Source organism: Podarcis liolepis, assembly GCF_965112155.1.
Source record: "Podarcis liolepis genome assembly, chromosome: 6".
NCBI lineage: Eukaryota > Metazoa > Chordata > Lepidosauria > Squamata > Lacertidae > Podarcis > Podarcis liolepis.
In genome coordinates this window covers 83,466,447-83,493,113 of record NC_139559.1, presented here as the reverse complement: position 1 = coordinate 83,493,113, position 26,667 = coordinate 83,466,447, and the positions used below count along the sequence as shown (strand labels likewise).

At 44.4% G+C, this 26,667-nt stretch overlaps 2 long non-coding RNA genes across 2 annotated transcripts; one reads left to right on the top strand and one right to left on the bottom strand.

The window, feature by feature from the left end:
* Positions 1-14,314: 14,314 nt before the first annotated feature.
* On the bottom strand, positions 14,315-18,853 carry LOC310708509. Its single transcript, XR_014527069.1, has 2 exons — positions 17,324-18,853; positions 14,315-14,449 (listed from the first exon to the last, which is right to left on the bottom strand). It is a non-coding gene; the product is annotated as an uncharacterized lncRNA (long non-coding RNA).
* On the top strand, positions 15,931-26,537 carry LOC310708502. Its single transcript, XR_014527061.1, has 3 exons — positions 15,931-16,040; positions 22,587-22,737; positions 26,454-26,537. It is a non-coding gene; the product is annotated as an uncharacterized lncRNA (long non-coding RNA).
* Positions 26,538-26,667: the final 130 nt, after the last annotated feature.

Here is a 26,667-nt window from a genome sequence, read left to right as displayed (position 1 = left end):
CCCCTACATGGTGGATGTGTAAGTGCTGTGTAACTTGGGAGACAGGGCTAAATGAGTCACCCTACTGCCCCCTTCACCACGGTTTCCCCCTTCATGTGAGAAACAATGCTCAAAGACCATTGGAGAATGTAATCCTATACCTCAGGGACAACTGACCTCTGGCCTGTGAGCCAAATGTGGCCTACAAGTTCTCTCTTGGACAGTGGCGTAGCGTGGGGGGTGCCAGGGGTGCCGGCCGCACCGGGCGCAACATTTTTTGGGGCGCGTTTGGCCGGCCCCCCTCAAGGAAGCGGGAACCTCTCCAAGGCGCAGCGCGCCGTCGGTGGAGGAAAAGAGCCTCGCAGCAGCAGCAGCAAAGCCGGGAGGAGGAGGTGGAGCGAGCCTGCTAATTGCTTGCTGGGAATTAAGCGGCTCAAAGGCAAAGGAAAAGAGGTGGAGCCGCTGGCCCGGCCGGGAGGAAGCTGGAGAGAGCAGCGCGCCAAGCGCACGTGACGCAAAGGGCCTGCCCACGTGCAGGCTGAGCTCCGTGTGGCGGGGGCGGAGGGAGGCGCTCGCTCTTTCCAAAGAAGGACCCGGCTACTGGATCAAGGCCACAAGGGCCCATGTAGAGTGAGTGGCCAAGCAGACGCATCAATGAGAAGCACTCAAAGCAGGACTGGGGCACAAGAGCGCTCTCCCTTCCTGCTGTTTCCAGGGGGTGGAAGCGTCGCTGCCTCGAGGGCTTCCGAGATACCCTGGGGTGAAGTCCCGCTACACCTTCTTGGGAGTCCCTCCAGTGGCGTAGCGTGGGGGGTGCAGGGGGGGCCGGGCGCAACATCTGGGGGTTAGGGTTAGGGGGCGCAAATCCACGGGTTAGGGGGCGCAAATTACTTGCCTTGCCCCGGGTGCTGACAACCCACGCTACGCCACTGCTCTTGGACTACATCCACCCTTGGTCCAGACTTTTGAGTCTACTGTTTAAAGTGTTCATTGTTTTCTGCTATTTTTACCACCATTTGATGGATTTACTGCCATTGTTGTGCACTGCTTTGTTGTTGCATTGTGGGGCAGAGACTGGGTGTGTGAGACCCATACATTCTGAGCAACAAACAAAACTGTAGAACGTACCTCCCTCGCCTGTCTCTGAGCGGTGGCCTATATTTGGAGCATTTTATTGGTGTGACATTGAAATAGACTCTGTGACCTGGTTTCTCAGAGCAGAAGCAACCATTCGCTCCATTTCTCCCCCTTGTATTTAACTACATTAACCCGCTTGCATTGTTACAATCATTAGTGGCATTAAGCAAATTGCCTCCCTTGTACATTAGATAATAGCATTACAGGTGCTTTTATCCCCTGCTGGTTAGGGAAGACATGTGGTCATGGAGGCAAAAGAGGGAAAACAACAGAAAACAAGCCTCTCTTACATTGCGGTACCTTAGAGAGACCGAGCCACCATCTTTTGAAGTCTTTGGAGAATGCCCCATTGAACTGAGCAGGTGTTGAATCTGTCTTTTAAAAATCTCAGAGCACTTCTCGGTTTTTTTAATCTCTGAGTATCTAGGTCACCAGTGCAAAAGCATCTCACAAATGCAGCAATTTCATGCCACAGACTTCCTCAGCTTTGAGCTGGGGCGTAAGGGTTGTGGGTGCATCCGTAAGCCTAAACAGGTAAGAGTGGGAATTCAATCCTTTGCTGGAACCTTTCTGTAAATAATAAATAAGTAGCTAAGTCCCGTTCCATAATGAGAGAGACTCGGTCAAACTAGGAAGACTTGGTGAGCCCAAACCTGTATTTTCTGCCAGTTAAAAAGACAAAAAGACAAAAGCAGTATGTTGTTGGATTTTTTAATTGCCAAGTGAGCCAGATTTTGGACTCTAACAAGCGTATTCAGAGCTCTTTGAGGTTGCTTCCTGACACTAACCCATTAGCTTCACATCTGGATGGCTGTATTTCTTTAGGCCTTTGAATTTTGTTCGTTGCCTCATCTGGGTGTGAAATTGGGACACAGATGCTGGTGTCAACCCAACTTCACCCCAGATTTCAAACAACACAATGGTCAGTAAAAATGAGAATAAATAAATAAGAACTTGTTTTGTAAAAGAAAGAAAGAAAAGGGGAATAACCAGTGCAAATAATCAATGCAGGGAACAGAATAGATGTTTACCTTCCGGACTGGTGCCAGCGATCAGCCAAGTTGGGCACTGACTGAGGGATTCAGGGGCTCAATAGGACCTCAATCTTTTGGTGCCTCTGTTTGGGGCCCAGGTAATTTAGAACTTAATTGCTAACATAGGCACCATAAATCTGGCCCAAAAGGCAACCAGCGTAGCTGCTTCAAAATTTGTTTTATATGTGAGCATCTCCAGGCACATACCAGCTGTTGAGCCCCTGCATTTTGCAACTAGTTGCACCTTTTCAACAGCTGCCCAACATAGAACATATTGCCTATATTGGAAGTTAACAGGACATGGGAAACTGTGGCAAAGCTGTCCTTTGGGATAGCTCCCTCAGGAGGATATAAACTGGGATATAAATTGAACAAATAAATAAATAAATCCATCAATCGACAAATCTTTGTCCAGAAATTGTTATAGCTGGCACAACAGCTGAACTGAGCATAGGAACACCTGGCCTCAAGTGGCAAAGATGACTCAAGGAGCATCCCCAAACTATGTGACTGTTCCTTCAAGGGGAGTGCAACCCACCTATAGCCAGCAGCAAGGGGCATGGGGCATGCTCCCAAGGGGGGGGGGTGCACTCCTGAGGGCCGCAGAGGGTGCCATCCCATGCACCACAGTTCAGGGTGTGGGAATGTTCAGGGATGCAGGAGAGGATATATTGTTTGATTATAGCCTTTCCAACTTGTGTTAACAAGTTCACAATTTAGCAGAGTAACATTCCCCTTTTTAAACTTACAGCGGATGCGTTTGCTCAGGGTCGCTAAAGCCTGTATAATAACTGTCCTGGTATTTTCCCCTTATTCGCCTTATAAAAGATAAGACATGACACAGTCTTCTATAAAAGTATAAAAAGAGTTTACTCACATTCTGTTCACAATCAGATCCCAGAAGGCAGACTTAGCTTAGAAAAGTAACATACACCTGGAAACTATCTCATAAGGAGACAGTTCCTTTGTCCTCTCTTGGCTGGAAGCCAAGAGAGCATCTTTGGCTAAGCAGATGTTGATTCTTCAATGCATGTTGTCAAAAAGAGAGAGATGGCTGCCCTGTCCTGTGCTTTTGTCATTACCTGCACAGGTGAGGCCACGCCCACCTCTAGTCACACGCAGAGGAAGTCTGTCCCAACCCAGAAGGAAACAGGAAGTTTACCTGCTGGCTGAACAAACATTCCTCCCCATGTGTAAACATGTTCGCTCTAGGAATGTTGTACTTGACTGCTCTTGTGTTTCACATCCCACACAAGGTAGGAGAGGGGCGAGGAAGCTGCTGCTCACTCTCCTCCTGCTCTCTGCAGCCAAGTCAGACATAACTTGGCCACGGGTGCGCCTCGCCACGACTGAGGGCTGCTCTCTGCCGCCAGGTCAGAAGAGCTGCTGCTGCCGGGCACAAGGTGTGCCACCCACTCACCTGCCATTTTGTCACCCCCCCTCAGTCATGACACCTAAGGCGGACCACACCCACCTCACCCCTCTCCCTACGCCTCTGCCTACAGCAGGTTGACCAAGCAATTCCAGGATCTGAGTACCACCACCCACCCACAGAACCTTCAACTTGTCTGCATTCAACTTCAATTTATCAGCCCACATCCACCATGTTACCACCTTTGGCCCTGCACTGCCTCTCCTGATTCAGATGGTACTGAGAGATAGTGAAAGAGGGTGCCGGGATTTAATCATTGTTTTCTTCTTGACGAGCACGGTGAATTTCTTGGGAGAACCTGATAAGCAAAGGTAGATGCATCTGCTGTTCAGAAACCAGACTTCTTTAGTGAAATTTATTGGTTTAGCCAGTATAGGTGAAAAGCAAATAATGTAGTAAAGAGCTGAGGTTCAGTACTGCTGCTGGGATATGAAGGATTCAAATGTGGCTTTTGCCAGCTGGGCTAAAAATGTGATGCCTTACCTTCACCCTGTAGTGGGCTGTTTCCAGATTTGATGATGGATAGCCCTGTCACTCTTGGGCACTGGGTCATATTTTGTAGAGAGCATCAGAGATGGTTGCCAGCACTGGATCAAGTAATTGCTCAATGCAGTTTCTGAATTCCGTGATGTACTGTATGTTCAGACACACAGTCAATCACTGCTCACTTTACAACCAGTAGAGGCCCAAGAATATATTCACTTCTAGGGAAACTTGATCAAATTATTGAGATACCCTAAATATTTTGTCACTTATATTGAGGTATCCATTTAGTTGCTGTCCCTTCTGTAAATCAATTGGACAGTTTTAAAATAAAATGGAAAATGCACCTGAGGAAAGCATGCCTAGTTTTAAATTAGGCTCTATCTGATAATTATGTAGAGAAGGTGGTTAAAACACTTCTTTAAGAGTTGTGTTTGTATCTAGACTAAGAATGTAAAAAAGGTATCATTTGCTGTTCCGCCCACTACTTGTTGCATGCAACACTGTTTCATTTCTACTGTAGTTCACCTTCCACAAAAGAATTGCAATATTTGCCTTGATATCAGCTGTGGGGGACTTAAGTTAATTGTTATTATGTTATTCTGCTACATTCATTTCAATGCAATTTTTGTGTGTGTGTGTGTGTGTGTGTAATCAATTGCATATTGTTTGTGGACTGAATGCAACAAGAACAACAGTGAATACTAATCATATTTCTTGGATTTATTTCCATTCCACACATGTGAATCATGAGCAAACACTGGGAATTTCCATTCCTGTTTTCATTAGAATTCTCTGGTATTCCAAATTTATACAAGACCTATGAGGGCTGCACATGTAGACAGCCTAGAACACTAGAAGGGGCTTCTAGAGATTTCAGATTTGAAAAGAAAGAAAGAAAGAAAGAAAGAAAGAAAGAAAGAAAGAAAGAAAGAAAGAAAGAAGGAAGGAAAGAAAGAAAGAAAGAAAGAAAGAAAGAAAGAAAGAAAGAAAGAAAGAAAGAAAGAAAAGTGGGATGATGTAAGGCATTATCCCCTTACCTACAAAAAAAATCTCTGTTCCCCCTCAGTAATATGAAGCTAGACTATCTTTCACAATCCCTTCCCTCTCCCTTATTCTGTCCAAGCGATGAGGGAGAGGAAGTTGCTGGAACACATCCCTATGTCTGCAGTTTTTGCACCAATTGCCCACAATACACTAGGGATGAAATAATATATTTTTTCACCCTCCCCAAACTTGCAGGAAAATCAGTGCCGCTATCTTTTTTGAAATTTAGCAGGATACATGCCATCAGAAAGTGTGACCTTACCTGCCAATTTAAACCCCACTCACACACATGGGAGAGAGGGGTGGGTGGGTTTATAAATATGGTATTTTCAAAATGTAAAGGTATCCAACACATAAGGCTATTTGGACCTATTTGTCTGAAATTTGGCAGGTTTCATCCACACTGTAGAGGCCAGCTTGACTGAAAATGTCATCGACTTCTCCTAAAAAGAAAAAAAAAGTTAAAGTTTTGTGTTCCATCCCCCCAAACACACAAAAAAACCAAATGGTGGTGGTAGAAATAATGAAACAGACACAGACCAGCCTTCAGCTGGAATGAGCAACCTATAAAACATCTCCCACTGAGGTGGGCTGTTTCCTGAATCTCTATATTGGACTCTGAATAAAATCTTATGGTCGATGCAGCTTCCAACTTTGGGGAGTTAAAGAGATCAACTTCCAAATATATCTTATTTAATTCCTGTCACTTGTTTGTGATGTGCTAGGAGCCCTACTTATGTGTTATTGCCTGTTCTCAAATTGGGAGAAACAGGGCTATATATATTGATATTCCAGTGTTCCCATTGTTTTATATAAAGGATTATTAGTGCGCTTACTCAAATGCACATAGAAAGCTGCCCGATACAGAGTCAGACCATTGGCCCATCCAGCTCAGTGTTGTCAATACCAACTAGCAGTGCCTCTCCAATGTTTTAGGGCAGAGGTCTTTTTCACCCCCTACTTGAAGATACTAGGTACTGAATTTGGGACCTTTAGCATGCAAACCAGATTGTCTGCCACCAAGCTGCAGATGATGGAGACGAGGCCTAAGCTAGTACCATCCATTTATCCTTCCCATGCTAAATCTTTAGAAAGAGAAGAGATGGCGACCACTGTTGTGCCATTAACTTGTAGCATGTGAGAGAGCCATCTTCTGATCAGCTAGTTGCATCAGTTCAACGTCGCAAGTATTATAATTTTTCAAGGCGAGAACAATTTGCATACATTTTTTAAGCCACCTGACTTTTCTGTTTGCAACTCTCTCTCTCTCTCTCTCTCTCTCTCTCTCTCTCTCTCTGTGTGTGTGTGTGTGTGTGTGTGTGTATGTGTGTGTGTGTTATGCTTTCCGAATGGCTCTTGAAAGTGGAATACGAAAATAATTTTCTGTGCCAAAGCCTCACAGTTTCAAACTCAGGTCTCTGGTCCATAAGTCTGTCACTGCTGCTCAGCTTAATTTTGAACGGAATCAACACCTCCTCACAATAAAATTCAGGAACTGTAAATGATGGATACTTGTTTTAGTCTATACGGATTTTATTCGGGTGATTGTGTTGGCATGGGTGGATCTGGTTCTCCGTAAATTCCTGCCAGATCATCCGAATCCCTTTTGATATTTATGACAAAAAAACCTGCCATAGGTTCACTAATTCCGATTGGAATACAACCAGCACAAGGACTATGCATTCCTTTTATATTAGGTCATTGCTTTCATGTAGCCCTTGCATAATCTGAACTAAAAAGCGCTGGCCAAGCCATCTCCATTCTGGCAAGTTGATACCTTCAACTTGAGAGTGGCTTAATTGTGTACACCAATGGCCAGGAACCAAAATTTCCTTAATGATCCTGTGTTCAAGGGAAGCAAACATAACTTGTTAACAATACATAATTAAACATCATTAAGTGGAGCATTTGACAGCAAAGTCCTCTCCTTCAATCAATTTATTCACTTGGCTGGATTTAATCTTCTTCCACTTCCCATTCTTTCAGCTCCCGTTAATTAATGCATGACACACTATGTTCTCGCAGCCTGGGAGCTGTCAAACTAAGTTGTTTACTATTGTTCGTGTAGAACATTTGCCTTTAAGGGGAAGAGGACTTGAGGACAACCTAATATTCCTCCTCCTGCCTCGAATACAGATGAACCCACTGCAAGGCAAAAAAAAGGTCTCCATGCAGTTAGTTTATCTCCACTTTATCTCAGAGAGAAATGCTGGAGTTTGCTGCATTTGGATACAGAGCAAACAGAGCAGAAGTAGCATGCTGGGTGGTTGGGCATCTGCTATGCTAGCTTCCTGACAGGTGAGTCACTGTTGCTTACTGGGAGCAAGAGGGGCAAAGCAGTGGGGAGGTCCTCACAGTGAAAGCACATTGGTGAAGGCAATCACCTTCCCAGCCTTTCCCTTCTCAGTAAGCAACAGCAACCCATCCAGCAATAAACTAGCTTTGTGAGTCCACTCTAGTGGGCCAGCCATTTCTGAAACACAGCCAGAAGTATTTGTCAAAATCAGCTATAGCAAGAAGACCTTGAAAGTACCTTTTTTATTTTTAGAAGCAAGGGAAATAAGGACAGGAGCCCAGATACAGACTGCAAAAAACAGCGCCAAGCAAAAAGGCGTTGATGGAGTTATTGTTTGCGAAGTCTTTGAGGTGTAATTTTAATTCGAGGTGCAGTGACCAGTGGGTGGGCACTGGACAGAACTTATACATGGGCCTAATTTGGAGCTCCCTGTTGCGGCATCTGCAGGCATTTCAAGGGAGAATACAATAGCTTGGACAAGGAGATTTGCAGGATTTGCAGATCTGCAATTGCTGGAAGCTTTCTCAGTACTGAAATATGAACAGAATTTAGAGGTTCCAACTCAGGCAAAATGTATGCCCAATGGAAATGATTACTATTTCAGCGGGAGATTTAAATTTATGGTTGAATCTTTGCAATGAAATTAATTGGGCTCATGAGAGTAATGGGTTTGAATCATGTCTTCGCATAGCCTGGATAAGATAAACAAACAGAAAGACATATGTTTATATCTTTTTTTTTAAAAAAAAATAATAATCAATGAGACTCAAATGCATTTAGATGTGGTAGGATCATGTTCAATGTCATAAAAAGGTGGCTTAAAATAATCAATAAAAGTATGAGAGGTATTAGCCCTGAGCCCAAGTAGTCTGTTCCATATTTTAGATGACATTTCCATATCTCATTTCCTTTTGCACATTTTTCTACATTATTGTTATTATTATTAGGAATTTGCATTCTGGAACAAGCTCTGGCAATCCAGTGAAGATTATGTGCTTTTGATAGAATTCCTAGAATCACATCTTTCCAATCTCTTTTAATAGCAGTTTCCCTCTCAGGAGTAAGATTCTGCAATATGCTTCAGAAGCTACATGGCATGCGGCATGAGCTTGTTTATTCATATGGCAATAACCCAAACAGGTTTTATTGTCAACCACTGCATAAAATTCAGATGTGGTGCTCTGCAAATTCCATTTTTGTATGGGGAATGGAAATGTGTCTTGCTGAAGGATCATGACTCACTGGAAGTGGTAATTATGTTCCTTCTGACAAGTTAGCATTAAAAATATGCCCCGCTTCCTAAATGTACATAATTTTCATTTTCTCTCTCTCTCCGTCTCATTGTTGAGAACAGAATTTTTCGGTACATGCAAACCTAGTGATGAAATCAGACGTCTGCTGAATTTGCAGATGCTGAGAAAATGCATAAGGCTTCTGACCAGAGTACATTTATACAGATAACAACTATCATATTCAAGCTACACATCTGAAAAAAACACGATTCCATTTATTACTGCTTTTTCTCATATCATTGCAATGCAGTTCATCAGCTTTTAGAATGATGTGACACAATATACACATTTCTTCTCTGCATCGGAATTTCTGCAGATCCATTAAGAAAGGTCATTTAGAAAAAGGGGGGAAAGAAAATCCATGCTTAGCTTGATTCATTGGTTTCTCTCTACCCACTCTGATCAGGTTATTTGCAGAACATAATACTTCTAAATCTTTTCCTATTCCGTTTGCTCCATATCTTCAGTAAGCTGTAATGTCAAAAATCTTTAGTCTTCAGATATAGCAGTTTCAACCTGCGAAGTGCTTCCAGTTAATGAAGCAATTTTGTTAACATTAATGTTGTTCCCAATAGATGTGAGAAATAACTTGTCTGTATCCCATACTATTTCATCTATATATATTTGCATGGCTCTAAGAAGCATTCGAGGATTGCAAAAAAGGCATGATGAGACCAATACATCTGGGCACATTGACCCATAGCCTCCTCTGTGCTTTCTCTCATTTCCCATTCTGAAACTTATGCTGCCCCTTCCTCCTTCCCAGCAACTCTAATAGTATTCTCAGAATACTTATTGTTTCAATAAAATTATGAATGAAGAAGAAAAGAAGAAGAGTTTGGATCTGGTATCCCACTTTATCACTACCCTAAGGAGTCTCAAGGGTGGCGCTGTGGGTTAAACCACTGAGCCCAGGACTTGCCGATCAGAAGGTCAGCAGGTTCGAATCCCTGTGATGGTATGAGCTCCCGTTGCTCAGTCCCTACTCCTGCCAACCTAGCAGTTTGAAAGTATGTCAAAGTGCAAGTAGATAAATAGGTACCGCTACAGCAGGAAGGTAAACGGCATTTCCATGCACTGCTCTGGTTCGCCAGAAGCGGCTTAGTCATGCTGGCCACATGACCTGGAAGCTGTACGCTGGCTCCCTCGGCCAATAAAGCAAGATGAGTGCCGCAACCCCAGAGTCGGCCATGACTGGACCTAATGGTCAGGGGTCCCTTTATCTTTACCTTTAAGGAGTCTCAAAGAGGCTAACATTCTCCTTTCCCTTCCTCCCTCACAACAAACACTCTGTGAGGTGAGTGGGTCTGAGAGACTTCAAAGAAGTGTGACTAGCCCAAGGTCACCCAGCAGCTGCATGTGGAGGAATGGGGAAGCGAACCCGGTTCACCAGATTACGAGTCTATCGCTCTTAACCACTACACCACTCACATTGTCAGGGACTGGGCAGAGGAGGAATGGTGGAGACTGCTTCCCCAGCTTGGCCCTTCCAGAGGAGAAGAAGACAGTTCAGAATTACAACAGGAGGTTGAGGGAGATCACAGCTCAGAGGCAGATGAGGGGAAAAGCTGGAAAATAATGGGAGAGGAGGAGGAGGAAGCACCAGGAGAGCAACAGCTAATGGACACAGTGTTTTTAGAAAGCATTCCATACACCCTCCCCTCTCTCCCAGAATCTGGTGAGCCTTGAAAGTAGTAGAGCAAAGGGCTCAGAAGCAGTGGCGTAGTGTGGGGGGTGCAGGGGGGGCCGGCTGCACCGGGCACAACATCTGGGGGTTAGGGTTAGGGGGCGCAAATCCATGGGTTAGGGGGCGCAAATCCATGGGTTACGGGGCGCAAATTCACGGGTTAGGGGGCGCACGCTACGCCACTGCTCAGAAGCAAAGGGCCCTCAGTGCCACCTATAGGGGAGAAGGTGATGAATGAGGAAGTGGGATAAAAGGGGATGGAGAGTCACTCAAGACAACACCATTATTCCAAGAGCCTGCATTCATTCCAAGCCTCTATGTGTAAATATTGAATAAAAAAGCAGGTGGTAAGGGCTTTTCCTTGTCTTACCCATTCCTGGCAACCTGCCGTGGGGGTTGCTTCCTCTGCTGCCTGACACACATATACAAAGTAGTCAGTTACACTAATTGTTGTGCGTGGGTAGCCTAAATATTTGATTAGAGCCATGATTCCCAATGTGGGGCACACGCCCCATAGGGGGCAATTCGATTTTTAAGGGGGGAGGCAATTTGGAAGCTTGTTTAGACCACGTTAATGGCCTTTAAGGCTTCCTCCACGTGGATATGAGTTCACTTTTTGAATAATAAGAATTATGTCATGGGGGGGGGGGCACCAGGATTTTACAGGTGTTTAGGTGGGTCATGGCCAAAAAAAGGTTGGGAACCACTGGATTAGAGTAAAATCACCCTCCCACACACACACAGACCAAGTTTTAAAGTTATCTAGCAAATAAATTGGCCATGGTATATATACTCATTTCTTCTGTCCTACTATAATCTCTGCTCAAAGCATTTTTGTCGAGTTTTCAGTGAACTTGATAATCATTCAAAATCCATTTCCCAGCAACAACAGCAGGATGGAACACCATAAGCCTGCTGCCTGAGCTCTGCAGCCATCACATGAGGTTCTTCTACCTGACCTTCTGCCATTTTAGGTTAGTTTAGGTCCAGCAGATGGCATTTTCAGTCATGGTGCCCAGTTGATGGATTAGCCTCCTCGCCTATGCCCACCTGCATCAGGTTAGATGGCATTTTGGAATCAGGTGAAAACCTTTTTACTTGTTCAGCACTGCATGATCCAGCATATGATGCAAGTTGCTTTGGTGTTGGCTTCATCCATTCTGCTTCTGGAAGGCAGAAACTATACATGGAAATATTAAGGAAGCAGGTTTTGGCCAAACAGTAGGAGACACGTCCTTACTGTTGGAGTGATGTGTGGGAATGTTCAGGGATGCAGGAGAGGATATATTGACTGATTATATCCTTATCCAACTTGTACTAACAAGTTCCCAATATCAGCAGAGTAAAACATTCCCCTTTATTTAAGTTTGCAACGGCAGCGTGTGCTCAGGCTTGCTTAAGCCTCTATAATAATCACTCTGGTAATTTCCCCTTTATTCCCTCTTAAAATAGAAGACACGACACAGTCCTTTACAAAAGTATAAAAAGAGTTTGCTTACATTCTGTTCACATCAGATCCCAGAAGGCAGACTTAAACTTAGTGAAGTAATATACATTTGGATTCTATCTTATAAGAAGATAGTCCCTTTCTCCTCTCTTGGCTGGGAGCCAAGAGGGCATCTTTAGCTTAGCAGATGTTGCTTCTTTGAAGGAAGAGAGGCAAGAGAGTAAGAGAGAGATGGCTGCCCCTGCCCTGTGCTTTTATCATTACCTGCACAGGTGAGGCCACACCCACCTCTAGTCACATGCGGAGGAAGTCTGTCCCAGGAAGTTTACCTGCTGGCTGGACAGACATCCCTCCCCATGTCTAAACATGTACACTCTAGGAATGTTGTAATTGACTGCTCCTGTGTTTCACATCCCACATGATGGAACAGTGGCTTAGACAGCCTCTGGTGAGGTCTCTTTCACTGGAGGTGTTTGAGAAGAGGGTAGATGGCCTTCCATCAGGGATTCTGTAGTTTCATTTTGCATTGCACGTCTTGCCTGGATGATTGGACTCATGTAGATCCCTTTGAATGCTGTGATTCTAGGAAATAAATACATGAGTGTGTCTTGTGCAACACAGCAGACAGCTATGCTCTTTCAGGCCATCTCCAGCTCTCTGGATAATCAACAACACTAATTTGTCTCTAGTCTAATTGTGGTAATGGTATGATGATTTGTTACGGCTGCCTAAATGTTTCACATACACAGTGCCATTTGCTTCAGTGGAATGTTTTCTCTCTGGCCATGCTGAAAGGAAGGCTGTTTGCTTATGGACGATGTCATCGCGCCACTCCTTGGTGTGTGGAGTGCCGCAGGGCGCAATCTTCTCTCTGATACTTTTAAACATCTTTATGCACCCCCTTGCCCAGATTGTCCGGAGCTTTGGGCTGGGCTGTCACCAATATGCTGACGACACTCAGCTCTATCTGCTGATGGATGGCCACACCAACTCGGCCCCGGACACACTGACCAGATGCTTGGAAGCTGTGGCTGGATGGTTTCGTGGGAGCCGCTTGAAACTAAATCCTTTGAAGACAGAGGTCCTCTGGCTGGGTCGGGATGGCATGGGGATGAGGGACCAACTCCCTTCTCTTGTGGGAGCCCAATTAGTGCCATTGCCTTCCGTTAAGAGTTTGGGTGTAATCCTTGACGCCTCCCTTTCCATGGAGGCACAGGTTACAGCAACAGCCAAGGCGACATTTTTTCCACCTTTGCCGCATCAAGCAGTTGGTTCCTTACCTTTCCCGCCCTGACCTGGCTACACTGATCCATGCGACGGACACCTCCAGGCTTGACTTCTGTAATTCGCTCTGTGCAGGGCTGCCCTTGAAGCTGTCCCAGAAACTCCAGAGGGTGCAGAATGCTGCAGCGAGGCTCCTCACGGGGTCTCTGCCATGGGAGCATATTCACCCAGTGCTTTTCCAGCTGCACTGGCTCCCAGTGGAGTACAGGGTCAGATTTAAGGTGCTGGTTTTTACCTTTATAGCCCTTCACGGCCTAGGACCCTTGTACCTACAGGACCGCCTCTCCTGGTATGCCCCACGGAGAACCTTAAGGTCCATAAATAGCAACACCCTAGTGGTCCCATGCCCTAAGGAAGTTAGATTAGCCTCAACCAGAGCCAGGGCTTTTTCAACTCTGGCTCCGGCCTGGTGGAACACTCTGTCTCATGAGACCAGGGCCCTGCAGGATCTGATTTCTTTCCGCAGGGCCTGTAAGACAGAATTGTTCTGCCTGGCCTTTGGCTTAGAATTAGTTTGATTCCCTCCCCCTCTTTCTTTTTTTCCCTTTCTCCTCCTGTGATGAGGCTGCATTTTAATGTTTTAATATTGTATTTTAATCTTGTTTTTAAATTGTACTCATTCAACTTGTTTTTATTATTGGTTGTTAGCCGCCCTGAGCCCAGCCTTGGCTGGGGAGGGTGGGGTATAAATAAAATTTATTATTATTATTATTATTATTATTATTATTATAGACAACTTGTCCTTCCCCTGCTTATTGAAAAGAGCAACCTAAATCCCCATAGGCTGTGCCCCCAAATAGTTCTTTCTAAACTTGGAAGGCAATGGCATAGCCGTCATGAAAGAAAGCAAAACAACAGCCTCTCAAAGGGAAGTTGAATAAATGCCTTCAGCGGGACAATTGCAGGTTGCGGATTCCGGAGCACTTCCTCCATGTGTAGGCTGTTCACATTTTCCTATCTGCCTGAATTGAACCATTCTTTAACATAAGTAGTAGTCTTCTTTCCATTATCAACCCCCTCCCCTTGTTGGTTGGGAAAGCAGATGCATATTGTGTTCTTGAATCTGCATCTGGATAGATAAAAACAATAGCATTGACATCAAGCCCACCAGCCTCCCAGGCTGTCCAAGCAATCTTTGTGTTGCACAAAGTTAGCCTCTTGCAGTTGCCAGGTTTTCACACCCTGAATTATGAATGTTCTCCTCTGAATATGGTTTATTTTCTGGGATATGGTACCCTGGGACATTATGCAAGCTCTTTTCCAGCTTTTCCATGGACCAAAGCCAGGGTTTAGCGTACACAAGGCAGTGTGAGCCAGGCCATTTTTTCCTGCTGAAGAAAAAGAAGGGGAAAGAAAGTCCTTAATATATTCAAAGATGTTTGCAAGTGCTTTGCAATCTTTTTTAAAAAAAATTATTTGATTTTACAAGTCTGAAATGATAACATTTGTAGATTCCTCCAAATCTCTGGACTTCCCACCTTCCCCTCCATGGGTCCTATTGTTAACCTTTTCAATTGCATATTATTCAATAGTCCATTTTTTTTATATCACTCCATTATCTCCATAGTACTTGCTACATTACAAGTGTTACCTCCCTGCTCTCCCCTCCCTGGACTCTCCCCCTGGTGCCCTGTACTGCTTGGTGCCCTGGCTCGCTGCGCCACTACGCCCAATGGTAAAGACATCCCTGGTTACCTGGAACAAGCAGACAGACTCCACAAGGAAGAACAGCATGTCCATTCCTCAGGAACATCAAGTGCTTCCCAGCAGACCCCTGGACTGGAGCTGTTCCTTACTTTGTGGAGTGAAAAGCTAGCCCAAGCAGTTGGACACACTTCAGGTCTGCCACAGCAGAGCTGAGTCTTCTTCTCCCCACCCATTTTGGACTGGGAGTAGAGACAAGGTCTGAAGGACACCAAGTCAGGAAAGCATCTTTGCCACCACAGGGTCAGCTCTGTCCCACCAATATTGCCTCACCAATGCGCCTTGCCTTTTGCAGCCACAATGGAGTCAGAGACCCTGTGTAGACAAGCTCTCTCCCCTTAGGCAGTGAGTCATGTCAGTTCCTTATTCAACTTGAATAAAATATGGTGAGGGCCCAGATAAGCCCTGCCCCACATAGAGAGTTTGGATATTTGATATCCCACTTTATCACTACCCAAAGGAGTCTCAAAGCGGCTAACATTCTCCTTTTCCCTTCCTACCCCACAACAAACACTCTGTGAGGTGAGTGGGGCTGAGAGACTTCAGAGAAGTGTGACTAGTCCAAGGTCACCCAGCAGCTGCATGTGGAGGAACGGAGACACAAACCCGGTTTCCCAGATTACGAGTCTATCGCTGTTAACCACTACACCACACTGCCCCCCATTTAATGGGAATGCCCATCAACTTTGTGGGGACCCGGCCCCCTCAAATATTTTGTTGTGGGGGCCAAATCCCCTACAACCTCTAGGAGTTGGCTCCTATGGTCCCTTGCTTAGGAGACATCTCTTCTTCTGAACTTTATGTGCCTAGGAGAGGGAGTCCATATAAAGTTCCTGACATGAACCAGAAATGGAATATACCAGGAAAATCATTGTAAAAGGGCTATCCCAACGGCATGCCGAGAAGAGAAGATATAAGAAATGTAATATGAGTAAGTCACTGCCATACAATCTGCTGTGGCAGAGTCATGGGACACAAAAGCATTGGTCTCACCCTCTTTCTGAATTACATCATAATGAGGAATTATCTGGCTCTAGAGCCTTTTTCAAAGAAGGAAAATGAAGTGACCTCATAGTCACCATCACTTTCTGTCTCTTGGCAACGGGGGGGGGGGGAGCGCACTCCTTTCTCACAGGTCTGGCACTGACTCAGAATCTGACTAGACCTCTTTCCCTGAGCAGGGAGAGCTATCAGAAGAGGAAAGTAGAAAGGTCACAGGTCAAGAAAGATTTTTCTCTCCCAATTTATTTCTTCCTCGAGGTTCTCAGGGTTCTAGAACTGCAGGAACAATATGAGGATGCTGGCAGATGAGGGACATCTCAAGAGGCCAACCAGGGCCATCTTACTCATAGGTGCTAGGGGTGCGGGCTCTCAGGGGCGCCAGGCTGAGAGTCCGGGGCCGAGATTTGGAGTTCAGGGATTGGGAAGAGCAGACAGCTGCTGCCAAGTGGAACAGAGCCTGCCGGAGCGCTGCACCTCTTCTGCTCCAACCACCTGCATGCCTGGGATTGGCAGGCCATCAAGAGGCCCGCCAATGCATGCTGCTCACACGATCCTCAGACTCGACTGTTGTGCTGGGGTCTGCATGCCCTAACCCCCAGCGCCCTGGCCTTGCTCTGCTGCCGCCTCGGGCTCCTCTGTTGCTGCTGAGGCAGCCAGCCAGGCCAGCTCTGCTGTGCACTTTGGGCAACTTGCCGGGGGGGGTGCTGGGTGGATCTTTGCACCCTGGCAGAGCCTAGGACTTGCTGATCAGAAGGTCGGCGGTTCAAATCCCCGCGACAGGGTGAGCTCCCGTTGCTCGGTCCCTGCTCTTGCCAACCTAGCAGTTCAAAAGCACATCAAAGTGCAAGTAGATAAATAGGTACCGCTCTGGTGGGAAGGTAAATGGCGTTTCCGTGTGCTGCTCTGGTTCGCCAGAAGTGGCTTACTCATGCTGGCCACATGACTTGGAAGCTGTACGCCGGCTCCCTCGGCCAATAAAGCGAGACGAGCACCGCAAACCTAGAGTCGGCCACGACTAGACCTAATGGTCAGGAGTCCCTTTACCTTTTACCGCATATGCTTAAGATAGCCCTGAGGCCAATGCTGCTTTTCCCTAGGGGCATTTGACATTTTCTCTCATTCTCCCCCCTGCAGTACTTGACAGAGTAATCCAAAAGGAACAGGGCACATCTGTCAGAAGTTGAGCACCTTATTGTATCACCTCCCTATTTTACGCTGTGAACCAAGAATGGGGGTGGGGGTGGGGAGTCAGCTGGCAGTTTGCACCAGTGGGATGCTTCGTTTGGTAGATGAATTAATCAGCAACAAAGTCGTTCCCAGGGTTAGGGAAATAGTCTAGAAAATGTGTAGGTATTATTTGTTCTAATGGGGAATGAATCAAACTGCAAAGCCTTCCCTGCTTAAAAATGGTTTAACTTGTTGCCTTGCTAAAAAGTAAAAATATAGATTGGAGTTTTTTTTTGGGGGGGGGAGTGATGGTCTGAGTCATTGTTACTCACCTCACATGTAGGTGCTCTGCCACTTAACCCAATGCAAGGAGCCAGTAAATGTCCAAAAGTTCAACGTGATTTGTAGTGGAGGCAACCAAGGATGGGGAGGAGATATCTGCTTGGTGGCAGTGGCAAGAATTGTTGTTTAGTTGTTGTTGTTGTTGCCTTCCTTTCCCCTCATGGTTCAAGCTGCAGCCTATGCTGTCACACCATGCCATCCCTTTATCCAGTGTGGTGTAGTGGTTAGGAGCAGTAGACTCGTAATCTGGGGAACCGGGTTCGCGTCTCCGCTCCTCCACATGCAGCTGCTGGGTGACCTTGGGCTAGTCACACTTCTTTGAAGTTTCTCAGCCCCACTCACCTCACAGAATGTTTGTTGTGGGGGAGGAAGGGAAAGGAGAATGTTAGCCGCTTTGAGACTCCTTTGGGTAGTGATAAAGCGGGATATCAAATCCAAACTCTTCTTTCTGTTGAAACATACTGAATAAGTATGGTTGGCCATTTGAAATGATAGCAGAGGAGCTTCCCAACAGGTGAGGCATTGTAGCAAACCAGGCATCATACTATTTTCACACAAGGGGCATGCTATCTATCCATTGTTTTCCCGTGTGCATTGCAGGGGAGAAAAATGTGTTCATGATTGAGCTGCAAACCAGCTCCGAGTTGGTTTTGTCTTTGCCTTTGTAACACAACCACCTGCAGACATACCACAAGATCATACGCCCACTAGGAGTTGAATTAGTTTCTCCATGAGAGTTGTCACAGCTGGAACCAAACTGAAGAGAAAGAAAGAAAAACTTCCTAAATAAATAACAGTAGGATTTAGGTGCTACCTCAAGGGACAGATGCGAAGGAACAAATAAGTCAACATTCTGTTTTAGATGCTTGGTAATAGGTCACTTCCCTGCTGCTCAGCTTATTGTAAACACTTCACATATCAGATGATGTATTCCCTCCGTGATTCTCTTGGAGCTGGTTTGATCCTCTTTGAGTCACTAAGCAATAGCACATCTGTAGCAGGCAAAGGCCTCCCCAAAGCAATTGCTCTTACTGCAGCATGAAGCTGATATGACTTTGCTAAACTCAAAAAGGCTTTTTGAGATTAGAATGAAGGTGGGTGCTGTCTACACACACATAACCGGATAAGACTTGTTGAGGTAGGAAAGCTTCAAACAAGCTGAAACAAATTTTGAATTTTTGGACAGACTGGTTTGATGAGCTCAAGCCACTTGTATTATTTCATATTTTAGCAGCATCAGGGAGGCTCTCCCATCTTTGATAGTTTTATGGGGTTCATTTTAATTAATTTATGTTTTCTTCTTCTTGCTTCGTTCTCAAATGACTTCGCTTGCCTTCCTCCTATGGTCAATATATGCATCTCCACTGCTGAGGCAATGAGGAGGCAATCCTTCTCTTCTCAAGCCTTCTCTGCACAACACAGACTAGAAATGTCATTTTTGAGGCCTTCCGATTGCCAAAAGAAATGGACAGTTTTCACTAGTGAAAGGGGGGAGGATGTTTACAAGAAGTATCCCGTCTGTCACTTACAAAATCTATTTGTAACTAGCATGTCATTTGGGTAGTTCACATCTTCTTGAAATGTCGCTACAACAATTAAAAACTAAAAAACAGATATGCTCACTCCAGAACAACGTTTCTTCATACACTCTTTAGACGAGGCCATGGACCGGGCACAGTCCTCCACAGCCCGCCTCTCCATGTGGCTCCCTAAAGTGAAAGTGGTAAGATCACTTGCCAACTACTTGATAGACCTGACGGAGCCCAATTTGAGAAGAGCGTTTACTATGGCCCGTTTCCATTCTATACCCACGGCCTTCCTGCAGGGGATCTACTCTAAGACCCCTATTACTCAGCGTTTATGTCCATGCACAATGAACGAAGTAGAGGACTTCATACACTTCTTTTTCCATTGCCCTATTTATGAGCTAATAAGACCTAAGCTCCTCCTCCTGATCCCGTCCACCATTACATCTAAGGAAGACTGTTTGAAATCGCTTCTTGTGGACGCAAATCCCCAAATTTCACGTGGGGTGGCAATCTTCATTGTGCAGGCTCTGAAACTCAGGGCTACTTTGACTGGGTAGTGTGTCCTAGACCTGGACCTGTTTTAATTCTTTTATTAGTTTTTCAACCCAATGTGCCGAGACTATTTTGGGGCCATTTTATGTTTTATATACATCCGCATTTTAGATTCTCGGCGTTGGCAACCAAATCTTTACATTATTGTATTGTTGTTTTATTGCTATGGCCAATGGCTGATGCAAATAAAGATTCATTCATTCATTCATTCATACACTCTTTAGCACATCCTCATTCTTTTAATAATTTTTGGTCCGATTGTCCCCTTATGAATGCTGTGAGTCTTGCCAGATTAATATATTCACAAAATTTAATTTCATTCATTCATTCATTCATACACTCTTTAGCACATCCTCATTCTTTTAATAATTTTTGGTCCGATTGTCCCCTTATGAATGCTGTGAGTCTTGCCAGATTAATATATTCACAAAATTTAATTTGCCATTATTTCATTGATATAATTTTTATCCCTTTCCAATTTATTGCTATAAGCATCCAGGTAGCTGTTGTCGCACAGAGGAATACTTTCCTTTGATTGTCAGAAATATCATTTGTGATTATATCTAAAAGGAATGCCTCCTGTTTTTTACTAAAATATATTTTAAACATCTTTTTGATTTATTCATATATTTCATTCCAAAATTGTTTAATAGGTCAGCATTCCCACCACATGTGAAACATTGTTCCTATTTCTTTCTTGCCTCTTCAACAGGTATTTGATTTTAATTTGTAAATTTTAGCCAATTTTACCGGAATTAAGTACCATTGGTACACCATTTTCATCAAATTTTCTCTGATTGTGTAACATGCCGTAAATTTAATATCCCGTTAAATATCGGTATGTAATGAATGATGCTTTGCAGGGTTAAAGAAAGAGAAAAATGGTGTAAAAAGTATAAAGATAGAAGTAATCTACATTAGACACAACAACTTAGAAAGAGTAAAAATTTTGAGGTCTTAGAACAGAGGAAGGAAGTCAATATGTGTATATGCATGTAATGACTAGATTAGAATAATGATATGGTTTTATTTGTAGATGTGTATTTTTTTGTTCTTTGCTCTTTTCTTTTTCTTGTTTGTACTGTTTTATTTGGGATTCAGTGTTTGTAATTTTTGTTGTAATTTTGCATTGAAAATAAAAAACTAAAAAAAAACCCTAAAAAAACCCAGTTAAAACAGATTATAATCTCAGGATTGAAACTTGTTCATGTCTTCAACTGGGTGTTGACTGGGGTGGGTGGCTTTGATGCCATGTTTTTAGGTCCATGCCTGGTGCCAGCTCCGCTTCCTGTGTGGATTCCACTATGCATTGTCCACACTTGCCTATAAGGAAACTTCAGTATGTGATCTCCTGCTCCTGTGCTGGATAGTCAAAGGATGGGGGACACCTAAAGTGATTGGTGTCCCAATCATGTGGGATCGACATATGAGCAGAAGCTCACACCACATTCCCCCCCTTACATACAGCTGTGCACAATCTGCATTTGTTCTAGGTAAAGGTAAAGGGACCCCTGACCATTAGGTCCAGTCGTGGCCGACTCTGGGGTTGCAGCGCTCATCTCGCTTTATTGGCTGAGGGAGCCGGCGTACAGATTCCGGGTGACATGGCCAGCATGACTAAGCCGCTTCTGGCGAACCAGATCAGCGCACGGAAACGCTGTTTACCTTCCTGCCGGAGCGGTACCTATTTATCTACTTGCACTTTGATGTGGTTTCAAACTGCTAGGTTGGCAGGAGCAGGGACCGAGCAACAGGAGCTCACCCCGTCGCGGGGATTCAAACCACTGACCTTCTGATCGGCAAGTCCTAGGCTCTGTGGTTTAACCCACAGCGCCACCCGCGGAAGTAGTAAAAAAGAAAGATAAAGGTTAAGTTAAGTCAAAGGCGACTTTGGGGTTGCAGCACTCCTCTCACTTTTAGGCTGAGGGAGCTAGTGTTTGTCCACAGACAGCTTTCCAGGTCATGTGGCCAGCATGACTGAACCACTTCTGGCGCAATAGAACAAATATTGTGATGGAAACCAGAGTGCAGTGGTACCTATTTATCTACTTGTACCGGCATTCTTTCAAACTGCTAGGTTGGCAGGAGCTGGGACAGAACAACGGGAGCTCAACCTGTTACGGGGATTCGAACCGCTGACCTTCCGATCGGCAAGCCCAAGTGGCTCAGTGGCTTAAACCACAGCACCATCCGAACCCCTTTTATTTGTAGAACAATACATTTACAGCATAGGGTGCGTCAGTTCAAAGAGGAATAAAACTAAAATCAAAGTCCTTTGGCCCTAACCAGTATGGACAATGGTTAGAGAAGATGGGATTTGTAGTCCAGCGGTATCTAAACAGCACTACATTGTCTATCTTTGCTACAGGCTAATGGCACAGAGTGCTGGCCTAGGACTGTGGAGATCTGGTCTCAAATCCTAACTCAGACATAAAACTTTCTGGGTCATCATAGTCTCTCAGCCTAACCTACTGCACAAGGTTTCTGTGAAACAACCATGTATTCTGCCCTGAGCTGCTTGGAAGGAGGCAAGAGAGAAATTCAACAAGCACAGTTTGCTGTCATGGCTTCCTCAAACTATCCTGTGAATTGCTGTATGAAGCAGGCGCTATGAAAATGCTGACAGAAATATAATTTTGCAGTTTGCTGGGGAAAGAGAAACAACTGCAAAAGTAACTTCTGGTGTACATAATTGGTATGTTCACAGTAAACGAAGGTTTTAAAATATGCTAGCATCACAATGTAATATGATCTGGGACTTTGTTTTGATCCCAGTGGTTTCATTTAGCTTGAATGCATGCAGAATTTGAAAATAAACTCTCCCTCTCTTGTCAGTGGCATTCTAAGGACTTTGACATTTAGTCAAGGTGACCACAAGTAGCTAACTTTTTCTCTCTCTCTTCATTTAACAAAATCGATAATGCAAATCGCAATGTCTTAGAAATACCAGGGCGAGGGTCAGCTTTATAGAAAATTCACTTTAACTTGCATCATTGCATCTTATTACAGAGAGAGGGTAGGGAGAAGTCACTGGTTTAATTAATGCCTATGCTATGTGGTGCTGAAGGGACAGCTTATACAGGCAGCCTGCCAGTGGGGGCTTTTATTTTGCTTCGTTAATAAAGGGGAACAAATGGTCTAATTTGAAGCTTGCCTACTTGTCTTTTGTTAGGTGCCAAGCTGTCAATGCGAACACATGCAAGCATGGAAAGGGATTTTGACGCTCAGCAGCTACATCATGCTTCGGTGGTCATAACTGATAACTTGGTTGTAGTGCAGAACAAGTCCAGTTATTTTACATATAACACACATCAAAGCCCAGGGTAAGTGCGGGGCTTTTTTTGGGGGGGGGTTCTTCCTTCCTTCTCCTCTTGTTCTTCTCATTCCAGCCTGGATATAAGATTCAGAAATTAATTCAGAAAAGCAACAATGCAAGGAAGCAGAGCAGAAAAAAGCCCACCTGAGTCTTTAGGATGGGTGATGCATTTAAATGTGCATAAACACATGTCTTCAGGGCAAATGTAGCCCCTCTGAGATCAACCCCTGCAAAACTCTGAGCTGATTCCTCTTCAAGGAGAAATGAAAGCAGTGGGGATTTTCAGGAAGAGGTATCAGTGGACAGGAAGGCATAGAGGATGAACAGTATATTGGCCCAGGAACAGACACCAACAATGGGAAACATTTTAATAAAAATTCAGAGGAGCCTCTAAGACCTCCTGCCACAACTGAAACAGCAGGCCTAAGAAACTGCCCAGGTCAGGTAGCCCTCAAACTATCAGGTCCTTATCACTAAAGGAGTATCAACCAATTACAAACTCTGCCATTACAGGGGAGAGAAGAAGAGGATAGGGAGTCTCACCAATGCATCACCTCTTCCCCATGTTCCTGCCATTTCAGCAGTTTTAGAACCATGAGGCCTTTAGTGTTCTGGGACAGCCCTTGTGACTCACAGAATGGTAAGGAAATTCTAAACTGCCATGTGAGTCTGTCAGAAAAACAGAATCCTCTTTCATGAGAGAAATTGGAGGCTACGTTTTTGGCCCAGCACAACACCCAAGATCACCATTGCCATACAATCAGTAAGAAGGGGGGGGGGGGGAATGCCTTGATGCAATGAAAACCATACTGGGCTTAGTGGGGGGTGGTTGGTTGTTTATTATTATTATTAGTAGTAGTAGTAGTAGTAGTAGTATACCGCCGTATACCCACAGGTCTCAGGGCAGTTAAAACATAAAATCACAATATAAAAACACAAAATGCATAATAATAAATAAATAAAATGGAAACCAAAAACAACCAAGTAACCTCCTGCGCCTCCAACACATTTTAAAATGGCACTAGGTGTCAATCAGCCAAAGACCTGGTTAAAGAGGAACACCTTTGCCAGGTGCCTAATGTCAGGAGCTCGTCCTACACTCGAGTAGGACCCTGGTAGAGACACATACATGACTGGCATGTTCTCTCCCTCCTGGTCATTTGATTGGGAGCTTCAAAAGCTTTCTTCTGTCTGAACATCACAGTGACCGATGCCAACAGACACCGGCACACTTAGGGATCCGCAGAGTCTGCGCAGTTCGTGTGACAGATCTCAGGAACTCAGCATTTTGGCTAATCTACTTTATTTACATATAAACACACACGGAGCACTGCAACATGGCTCCCTCTCTCTCTAGCATAAAACAGCAAAGAGAAAGAACAAAGGACAATAGTCCCACTTCATGGAACACAGTAACACAAACATCCTGTCTCCATCACTTCCCACTGTGTGGAGTCAAAACATATACTGTCATGTGATAGACAACAATCCCATGACTGCAGTCATGGAGCAGGAATTCTAACACCTAAATGTGTATAATGAAGGCTTCAGCTGAACCTCCCTAAAAGGAGCTGGTAGCAACCTGACTTCCTGAATTATGATCAGAAGCGCTTCCTTAGCCAAACCCACAGGCTTCACACTTTAAGCCATTAGGTTATATAACTAAACTAAATGATAGCATTCATTTTCATGTCCCCTTCATACTGGGGGAATCTCACCCCCCTTCCCCATTTTTCAGATGATATATATCCATAGGGAAGTGTGTTATATGGATTTTGTGTTAAGTCGTTTTCTATTCCGCCATCAATCCTCAAAATTATAGTCACACTGACTTTGCCTCAGCTGCGTATTCCCCGATGTTCCCTTCATCTGATGCATTTTAAAAGAATAAAGTCTTGTTCATTTTGTGTGAGAGAGGGAGAGGTGGAACAAAAAGGAAAACAACTTCATGTGAACAGTGTTGTTCTACTTGACCTTCAGTTTCCAATAATAGTTCGTAATACAAAGTATTTCCTCAGAACAGCTGTTGTGGATATGCTTCTGTGCCTCCCCGGGTTTAATGGCTTTTTAATAGGTAGAATTGTTTGAAGCATTCTGCCGTTGAAAAATATTTCTCACTTCTTAAATAAAGGAGAGTGTCTTATTGACTTTTAAAGAATTACGCTATTTTTATGCATTGGAGCTGTTCTCACCTAATTCCTTTCCCGCTTCTTCACTTCTGGAACAGCTAAGTAGACCTGCAAGCAGCAATCCTATGCAGACTTCCTTGGAGTAAGTCTGATTCCATTTTTACCTCATTGGGATCAGGCTGTTAGGGTACATTCACACAGAACGTGTTGTTTAATGGAAGGCACGAAAATCAAGTGTGGGAATTTGCAAGTGTGAATGAGAAACATCACCTTGAATCAGTTCAAAAGCTCTGTACTTGTCAGATTATTGGTGGTGCAGCAAGCATCAGGGCCCTCCTCAACCGTTATACTACTGAGGAAATTTTTGTGACTGGCTTTTGGACTTGCTCAATGTTCTAGAACAGCTGTGTCTGTATTCTTTATTATTCTTTATTACACTTATTAGTTGCTTGTCACCTGAAGGTCTCCTCATGACTTATGGCAAAGAACAATATACAGTACATAATAGGTAAAGGTAAAGGACCCCTGGATGGTTAAGTCCAGTCAAAGGCGACTATGGGGTTGCAGCACTCATCGCTTTCAGGCTGAGGGAGCTGGTGTTTGTCCACAGACAGCTTTCTGGGTCATGTGGCCAGCATGACTAAACCACTTCTGGTGCAATGGGACACCGTGATGGAAACCAGAGTGCACAGAAACACCGTTTACCTTCCTGCTGCAGCGGTACCCATTTATCTACTTGTGCTGGTGTGCTTTCGAACTGCTAGGTTGGCAGGAGCTGGGACAGAGCAACGGGAGCTCACCCCGTTGCAGGGATTCGAACCACCAACCTTCTGATTGGCAAGCCCAAGAGGCTCAGTGGTTTAGACCACAGCCCCACCTACGTTATGTACCTTTAGTACATAATACCATAGGGGGAAAAGAAGGGAAACCATATAATACATTAATATTTCATATAAGCTAACATCCTGGGGGGGGGGGCAGCACACACACCAGCCATATAAATGCTAGTGAGCAACATTAACAAAATCTCAACACACCCCCCCCATGAAAAAAATCACTCACATTGAACAAACATTTCCCCCCATTTAACCTGCCCATCCCATTCAGAAGTCTGGTGTCAAGGCCAGCTCTTACAAATCAGTGGAAGGTGAATTGGCAAAGATTGACTCAATTCCTCTTCCGCTCCTTTGGATCAAAAAGCCTTCTGTCCGCAAAGGGGCACCAATTGTGTGCTCTGTTCGCAACACAGTTCCAACACTTATTTTAAGTTCTTTTCTTTTATATCCCTGGAGTCCAAGACCACTGCTCAAGTCTTTGCTAGGGATAGGAAAGGAAGAAGTATTCATTGTCTGCACTTTTTGCAGCTGACTGATCCAATTTGACAGTTCCAAACTTGCTTGCAGATTGGAACTCAGCACCTGATCAGATTTCACACATCTCTGGGATTTGCAAAGTAGTGTGCAACAAGTGTGCACAAAAATGTGCATTTTATGGTTAAAATGTGCATCTTCTGGGGAAATGCACTGCAAAGCACTGAAAAAAATAGGATTAGTCTCAATAATTTTATATATTATTACTGCTTGTGTATTTTTAGAAACTGCCCTGGGAGCACAATGGCATGATGGATGTTCTACAGATTGGAAGAATAAACAAACAAATCTGCTTTATATTTTGGAAATTTGTTGTTATTAGGATATCATTACTAAATATTGCATGAAAGTTCCTGAGCAGGTTTTCATCTATGTTTGGATAAAATTGGATGCTATTTTGCATCAAGATGGTGGACTAAATTTTCCAGAGCCGCATTT